This window comes from Balaenoptera acutorostrata, chromosome 18, assembly GCF_949987535.1.
Source record: "Balaenoptera acutorostrata chromosome 18, mBalAcu1.1, whole genome shotgun sequence".
In the NCBI taxonomy this organism is placed as follows: Eukaryota; Metazoa; Chordata; class Mammalia; order Artiodactyla; family Balaenopteridae; genus Balaenoptera; species Balaenoptera acutorostrata.
Genome location: NC_080081.1, coordinates 30,547,778 through 30,556,953, shown reverse-complemented (window position 1 = coordinate 30,556,953; position 9,176 = coordinate 30,547,778).

Sequence of the window (9,176 nt, the reverse complement as noted above, 5' to 3'; positions counted from 1 at the left end):
ACATATATACACACACATATATAGTATCAAATCATGTTGTACAACCTAAATATATACAATTTTTGTTTAAAAAGATATTTATATCTTATGATTCCACTTACATGAAAAATTAGAAAGAGCAAAACTCTAATGACAAAAAGCAGACCACTGGTTGCCAGGGCCAGGAAGTAGAGGAAGGGATTGACTACAAAGGACTATGAGTGAACATTTGAGGGTGATGGAAAAGTTCAATATTATGATTGTGGTGGTGGTGACACTACTGTATTTATACCTTTAAGGCTATACACACAAAATTAGTCACTTTTGCTACATGTTAATTCTACACCAGTAAGGCTGATTTAAAAAGTGAAAAACAAAACACACAAATAAATAAATACATCTTTGTTGTTTGGAAAAAAAATACTGCCAGTTGAGGTTGGCACCTGAGGAGAATCTCATGGTAGGAACCTCCTGGTCGAGCTGGACTCTCCGGCTGTCACCACCCCCTTGGGATTATTTGCTGTCCCCATTATAGCCACCAGGGGTGTCCTTTAACTTTCTGGTCCAAATTTAGAGAAAGGACCTTGCTCTGGTTTTGCTATAGCTTAAGTGAGATGTGGTAGAATATTTTTGCTATATCTATTACCAAAAAATCAGGAATGAAAAGAGAAACAATCATAGAAGAACACTATGAATCTTCTAAATAACCCAGCTTGCACTTTGCTCTCTCCATCAGAGATTGGCAAACTTTCTGTAAAGGGCTAGGTAGTAAAATAGTTTAGGCTTGTAGGCCTTACCGTCTCTATTGCAACTGCTGATCTCTGCAGTTGTAGAGTGTAAACAGCCATTAAAAATGTGTAAATAAACCATGTTCCAATGAAGTTTTAGAAAAGCAGGCAGGGCCAAGTTTGGCCTATAGGCTGTAGTTGGCTAAACCCTTCTCTAGATGGTCAGATCTGGTCCATTCCCATGGGCAAAATAAGCTCTTGACAAGTTCTCTACCTAAGTAGCTCCATCCCATGAGAGCTTCCCTTTGGACATCTGCATCCCTCAGCTTCCAGGTGGATGAGAAAGGTTAAGGAAGATGATCTATTGAGGGTTTTTTTTCTTTTTTCCCTGAGGTCCTGCCTCTTCCCTGGTTCAATGACATCAAACCTTACCTGTCCCTTCAGGGACTACTCACCCTCTACAGTCTAAAGTGGGTCCTTCCTTTGTAAATCTTTGCAAAATCATAATCTTGTCAGAAAATGATGCAAGAATTGCAACATCATTCTAAGATGCAGACTCATCTAGTTAGGAACCAGAGACTTGTTTTCTCATGAATTTTTTAGAAGCATAATACAATTACGCTCGTTACTATTAGATCTGTTGTTTATTCAAGGCAGAGCATGCACATATGGACACGTATTTGCTTTGGGTTTCTCGGTGAATCATGCATAATGCAGAAATAGTTTACTGCTCAGGTCAGAAGCATGTATCAGTACAGAGGGCTTACAGGGGCTGGATTAAGGTTGGGAGGTATGTATGTCACTTCCATATATATTCTACCTACGTTCTCACATCAGCTGTTATTGGGACTTTCATACAAAAAAGTTATCGCTAAAAAGATCAAGCCTTGAGCAGAACAAATCAAAATCCCAGTTTGCTTCTGCCATCACTCCAAGTCAAAAGCTTGGGTCAGTTTGGGAAGAGAGCCTCTGACTCCTCTTTGTTCTTCTCGAAGTTAAGAGTGACGTGACTGTGGTGATACCCAGACAACTTCCAGTGAGGTTCTTGCAGCCAGTATATGTATTCCAATCTTATTCCAGACAAGCAAGCATTGGCTTAGCTCATTGAGGACTGTGTGACCCATGTCATTTCTTCGATCTGCACAGCAGATGTGATCTTGTGGATTTGAGCATCCCACGTTATCTGGCTCTGCGCATCTGATGCTCCCACTTTCCTTTGACATATCTCCATCATTGTGATTTCTTTTTTGGCACTTCCTTTCCCTCTGGAACTTCAAGATGCTCCAAGCTCATCTGCTGTATTTATTGCCCCAGTCCGTGGATCAGCCATTTCCTTTCCATTCCAAGGAGAACTGGTTCCTTTTACTGGAGAATATGGGTGCATTCCATAACATCTGGATGCAAGGTGTGGCAAATAGTATTTTTCATCTAGGATTAAAAATAGGTGGGTTCCCTCTTAAGACCTTTTTTTGAGCCCTGCCTTTCTAACACCATTGTTCAGGGTGGAGGTTGGTGGCAGGAATGAAGCTATGTATTCACAAGTTTTCAAGAGTTTCCCGAGAGGCACCATCAATGTTAAGAAAAGGCCTTTGCCACTGGAAAATTTCTCATAACTATTTATGAATGAAGAAGAAGGAAGAACAGTAACCCTGGAATCCCCACAATCTGCTCCTAGCCCAGACCCTTGAGATTAGCAGGGTCCCAGGTGTGATGGTGGATCATGCAAGCTGCTTCATGAGATAAATTAGACTTGCAGTCTTTAAGCTGAAGTACTGAGTTCAGCCTGCCAGGGTTTTGTATATTAGTATCTGTCGTGTGCTTTTGTACTCTAGAGGGTGTAGATTGGGACGAATGATTGGAGTTAACCTCCTGATTTGCTGGTTAGTATGGTGATTCTTCATAGGAATGAAAGGAGTAAGGGTGTAATAATATTATGGAAAAGAACTCGGTGATTATTTCATGTGAGATAAATGGGAAAGGGGAGAATGAAAAACAGAAGAGTTTTCCGGTTAAAAGTTATTGGTGATACTTTAATAAAAATGGGGGCATTAGGTATCGATGCAGGAGTCTACAAGAAGGTTGGAAATGTGCATCTGAAACTCAGAAAAGATCTGGGTGAATGGATTCAGGATCCATTTTTACAGATGTCATAATGAATTATTTTCTTCCACGGGTCTGACATGTACCTTGAAAATTGTAGTATGTGTGCTGGAAATAGTAGTATATGGATGGATTTTACTTCCAAAGGGATAAATGAGTTGAATATGAAGATACTTCAAAGAACAAAACTCAATTGATTCACTCATGTCCTTTTAGAATATATGAATGTTAAAATCAAGATCTAAATAGCAACAACAAAAAAGATTGGTTCAACAAACTGCCAGACTACAAAGTTATGAGCATGTGCTCTATGCTAATGTGAGAACTGCTGTGATTATAGGAGCTGTTAGTAAATTGCATGTTTCAAAAAAGTATAAATTACTTTTGCTTGAGAAATGTGAAAGTTATTTCAGGGTTATATTTGTATTTTGTTTGTAAGTTACTTTTCTTGAGATATGTAGCTCTTCATTTGCGGTTGTATTTGTATTTCCTTAACAGATAGTCGTAGCTGGCACTTTATAACTGTAAGTATCAGCACTTCTGGTTAAGTTGAACGAATTAACCGCTGTCGTTATATCTCTACTGATTGTTCATGCCAGTTAAACTCACTATGAAATGGAAGGGACCAAGTGAATTCTTCTCTGTGTCCTATGTTTGAAATATTGGAAGTCAGCCTTAATATAAATCTAGAAAAGGGGAATAATTGAAAAGTTAAGTTAGAAACTATACTCTTTCTAAAGGAGATTTAAAATCAAGTCATACATTCACAGGAAGGAAGCTTAAAGATGGCTTACATTTTTCTGTAAGGTATCCCTGAATAGCATCGGGGACGAGGTGTAGAGTTTATTAAGCCTACTAGACCCACAATGCGGGACGACTGAGTGGTCTTTATTCTTTTGCTGCCCATCAGCACCATTTCTGTCATGCCCTTTTCTGAATGTTGGTGATGACGCAGAGATGTGACAAACATTTGGCTATTGCTTTCTTCTCCTGGACACGTGGCGGACGTAGCCCAATGGTCCTTGTAACTCTGATCCCCTTTGTCGACTCAGAATTCTGCTAGACAAGTGATCCAAACGATCGTAATGACAGTACATGTTATAACCTGTCAGCTGTCTTTGCAAAAGAAGAAACAAAAACTCGTTAAGAATACTAATAGATTTGGAAACCTCAGCTGGATATATTAATGACAGGAGTGTTCAAGAACCCGGTGAGTTCCCAGTGCAAACATTTGCTGATTGCAGCTTTGATTCAATTACTGTAATTTGTCTTTCTGCTGTTAAGTCCTCCTCTTTAAATATCAGCACATTAGAATTGAAAGTTCATTGGGTTGTGGCCAAAATCTTGTTAATCAACTTTGTATCATTGCCATTTTAGGCAGGGTTCTGTCCAAATCAGCTTTTGTTATGCTGCCTTCTGGTGCAGGTGCAGTGAGTTGGCCTTAAATAAGGCCACATCTTAAGCTCCCGGACAAAATTAACCAGAATCTCCCAGTACTTTAATTACACTTTGTACATCAATGAAATTGTATACCCCCCAAAAGTAGAGAGGACAAAAATGGCAACTTGGCAGTGTTCCCCACTCTACGGACTTAATGCCCCTTTCCCCAGCCCCGAATTAATGATGTGCTCCGGCTCTGACTGGGACAGGCTTGAGGCACAGTGCCACAGGGATCTAGAAGGTTCTGTTTTTCCAAATGTGAATCAGTGTTAATCTGAGGTCTGATGACCTGGCTTTCAGTCTTTAGTCTTGGTCTTGCCTTTCATCAGCTTTTACAGTGCCTCACTTTTCTTATCTATAAAATAAAAGAATGTAATAAAAAGTATCTAAAACATATGATTTTACTTTCTGAGTTCCTTCTACCTTATTTCTCCTGCTCTCTCTTTAAATAGAACTTAAGCTCTGAACTGCACAGAACCGGCCCAGGCTTTAAACTGAGGGGGTATATGAAGCCTCTCCATGCCCTTCCTTCATGTTCATTACAACATAACTGACATTGTTTTAATTTTTTTTCCACCTTTAAGCACTGCAGAAAGATATGGATACCCATATACAAAGAAGAGGCAAACAGGAAAAAGTAAATTTTCTAAAATCTGAGAAAAGGGCATGAACAAAATATTTACAGAAGAATAAACATACACGTTTATTATACATGTGTATGTGAATAAACATACACGTTATACACATGAGCAGACACGTGGGAATGTGTTGAAGCTCCGTGGTAATCAGGGTAACACCAATTCGTAATACCCCGTTCCAAGCAACAAAATAACATATATTTAAAGAAAATAGTGGTAATACTTAATACTGATGAGACAGGGGTGAGATTTATATTGCTAGTCAGAGTGTAAATTGTTAGAAACTTTATAGGAAATAATTTAGCAATATGTACCAAGAGCCCGTTGGGCCCATTGTTCCCCACCCCCTTTAAGATTTATTCTAAAAATTCATTCAGAAAGTTGAAAAAATATTTTTGTAAATATGTCTGAAAGCAACATAAATAAGTAACAGAGAGCTCAATAAAGCATAGTGTATCAGTGGGATGTCATATGACATGGTCATTTAAAATGACATATTAAAGAGTAGCTAATGTTAACTGACCGAAATAATTATGTAGCAGTCTACCAGAAGTATGTTATGATTTTAATTATGTAAGTATATATATTTTATATATATATTTTAAAACATAGATGAAAGACAATATATCCATATCAGTCACTGTTAAGTGATTTTCTCAGAGGAGTGAATAGAGAAATGTTTTCACATTTCTCCTTTAATTTTATTCTGTGTTCTCTAATGTAGAAATGAAAATGTATTTCTTCAACAAACATACTAAAATATACTAAAAAGCAATATTTAGGATTTTAAAGGACAGTTTTGATTTTTAAATTGGTTAAAAAAATGTCAAATTATGATGTGTCTAGCAATGTCAGCACACATATTTTGTCAGATGTTTTTCTAGTCTCAAACCACATTAGCACAAAATGCAATTTGTTACTACCAATTATAGTGAGTTAAGAAGACGTTATGGGGAAAGGAGGAAATTTAAAGTGTAAACAAAAAATTGCTATTTCTACCTAGAAAACAAATGAAAAGATCACAATGAGATACTCTTTGTGTATTTTTTCCTCTACACTGGGAGTGAATCATTTTGTTGGCAGCAAAAATTCTCTAAGTCAGTTAGGATGTCCTTTCATTGTCCTTTAATGAAATACTGGTCCAGTGATCTAAAAGGATTAAAGCAGCATCCAGTGTGCCTGACTCACTTAGAAGGTTTAATATTCTCTCACATAGTTTCTTAGGAGGTGCATGAATATTACTTTGAGCCTGTCAACTTTTCCTTATTTTAAAAAAAATTTAAGTAAAATTTAAGTAAGTATTTTAAAATTAGTACCTCTCAATCAAAGCTGCCCCAATATGGTATGATTTCACAAGGTGTCAAATTCTTAAAAGCAAAAGGTTTGTCACTTTGTGTTGATTTTCAATTGAGGTTGCATTTGAGATGTAGATGTTGTTTTTAAAGACATGCTCCCATTACAAGTAAATTGGGTGTCTTCACCCCACACTCCTTTGGATCATGTAAAGTTGCTGATTCTGGTTTCACAGTTACTCATTTTAACTCCCAACTAAATAAAACAAAGAACACTGTAGATCTGAACTCTAGCAACCTAATCTTGAAATTATTAAAAATACATGAACCAGATGGCAACCCTACAGGGTACATCATCTGAAACAGATATCAGATTAGAAGTTTTCTTTCAAAAGCAGACTGCTTTTTTTTGTTTGTTTTGTTTGTTTGTTTGTTTTTAAAGATCTTATGTGGCCAATTTACTAGTTTTTATTTTTTTGTTTATTTATTTATGGCTGTCTTGGGTCTTCGTTTCTGTGTGAGGGCTTTTCTCCAGTTGCGGCAAGTGGGGGCCACTCTTCATCGCGATGCACGGGCCTCTCACCATCGCGGCCTCTCTTGTTGCGGAGCACAGGCTCCAGACACGCAGGCTCAGTAATTGTGGCTCACGGGCTCAGTTGCTCCGCGGCATGCGGGATCTTCCCAGACCAGGGCTCGAACCCATGTCCCCTGCATTGGCAGGCAGACCCTCAACCACTGCGCCACCAGGGAAGCCCCAAGCAGACTGTCTAATAGCACACTTTATCTAGACCTTCACTAAAAAAAACTGTGCGTTGCATGAAATGGTCTAGAGGCCAATTACTTAGGGGCCTGACCCAAATATAGGAAATAAAAAATGTATTAGCCAATCTGTAGCAAACAGAAGTGCTCATTAAATTAATATTAGTACAAAAACAATACAGAGTACCATTCATGAAAAATGCATTGGCTTATAAAGACATCACTACACCTCATTGGAAGACTTTTAATAACAGTACATTTTGAGCAGTTGCTGTATTTTGGATGTGTATGTTCTAGCCTAATAAACTTATTAAGGAACTCAGGTGTTGCAATAAATCCATAAAGTAGCTAGAGGATATTGCAAGAGATTTGGACTCTTTTTAAGCAGGAGAAGTTTTAGTTTCCTTGTATCAACACAGGTTGTAGCAGATTGGCATGAAAACTTGCTTCCTGATTTAATTCCTTTTCTAATACATTAAATCACCATGACTAGAAAGAACTCAAGTTCCTCTTTGTGAATGAGCAGCAGTCATGTTAGTCAGGGAGCCCTGGACTCAAGCTGAGGATTACTTGTTCTACCCAGTGTTTGTTAGTTTGCTTCCCTTTGTGGGTCTGTTAGTATTCAATAGGTTTTTTCGGCTGGAATGTAAAGGACTGTGATGGAAGCTACCCCTCTTTTGTCTGATGGTGCTATGCAAACACAATGAGAACACATGGCCTTTCTTTCACGCAGGACCAAACACTTTGAAAAAATCAATTCGAAGCATCAGCAATGTCAAGTTTATATACATTTAAAATAAAGCAATGATTGCTCAGATTTCTCTCATTTTTTACAGTTGGCTGTGAAATATACCTTTTCAGTTAGATCTTGAGTTGTTTCTTTAATATTTTAAAATATAATGTTTATTGTAAAAATGTTGAAAGAAGGAAGAGTCCATGTCACACAATTGCTAACCCTTTGATAAATTTCATTTCACCCTTTAAGTATTTATGTATGCTTATTTGCCTAGTTTATTCAAGTGATTAAGAAACATGTACTGATCATGGACAATGTGCTACACACTGTAAGAAGGACTGAATAGTATATGTGTGCGTGCACGTGCTGCTATCAAGTGACTTACAGTTTTGTTGCATAGAAATATAATGCAGAAAGTCTTATTTGGAGAATAATTTTATATACATATAAAACATAGTATATATAATAAATATATATGTTATCTTGCTTTCACAATATAATGAGCATTTCCCCCTTCATTAAAATTTTTTGTGACAGTATCATTTAAAGGTTATATATTTCATAGTGTGAGTGTTTTTTATTTTATTTAGATATTTCTCTGATGATAAATACGTAGGTTCTTTATTTTTATTTTTAGAAATTGTTAAGTAACAAAATGTTGGTGCTTATATTGTTCTTTGTTTCTGTGTGTTTTAGGATACATTTCTAATGGGGGAATTTATGTGTCAAAAGCTCAGAAAATTTCAAGATTTAATACAACCGATTAATTACTTTCCAGAAAGGCTGTGGAAATTTCCACTCTTGTCATAGAGTATATGAGAGTGACAATCATACCACTTCCTGCCAACATTCTGTTATTTAAGAAAATTATTGCTAACATGTTTGTTGAAAATGATAACTCCTTGTTTTGGTTTACATTCCCTTGTTAGTAAGTTTGTATATTTCAGATGTGTACACACATATATAAATATATAAATTTATATTATGCATATATGTATACATAAAACTTTGTGTTTAATTTTAATTAATTATTAGTTAATGCTTTTTGCTTAAACTTTTTAGAATCTAATTTATTTGACCTGTAAGAGTTTAAAATATATTAATCCACTATAATTGTTATGGTAACTATTTTTCCCATTTGGTTTTACCCTGCAATATTTTTATGTTGGCTTTTTATGAGCTATAGAAATTTTAGTTTTTTTTGTTTTGGTGGAATGATTTTGTGACTTGAAAGCACTGTGACATCCAGATATCACTTTCTCATGGTTTTAATATTTTACAGTTTTTTTAAATAGATATGGAATTTATTCTGATATGTTTATGACGTGTGTAGAACATTGACTTTTTTTCTCAGTAGTAAATTTTTCTAACACCTTTTGTTGACTAGTACGTCACCTTTTTAAATTTTTTTTTAAAAATTAATTAATTTATTTACTTATTTTTGGCTGTGTTGGGTCTTCGTTTCTGTGCGAGGGCTTTCTCTAGTTGTGGCAAGCGGGGCCCA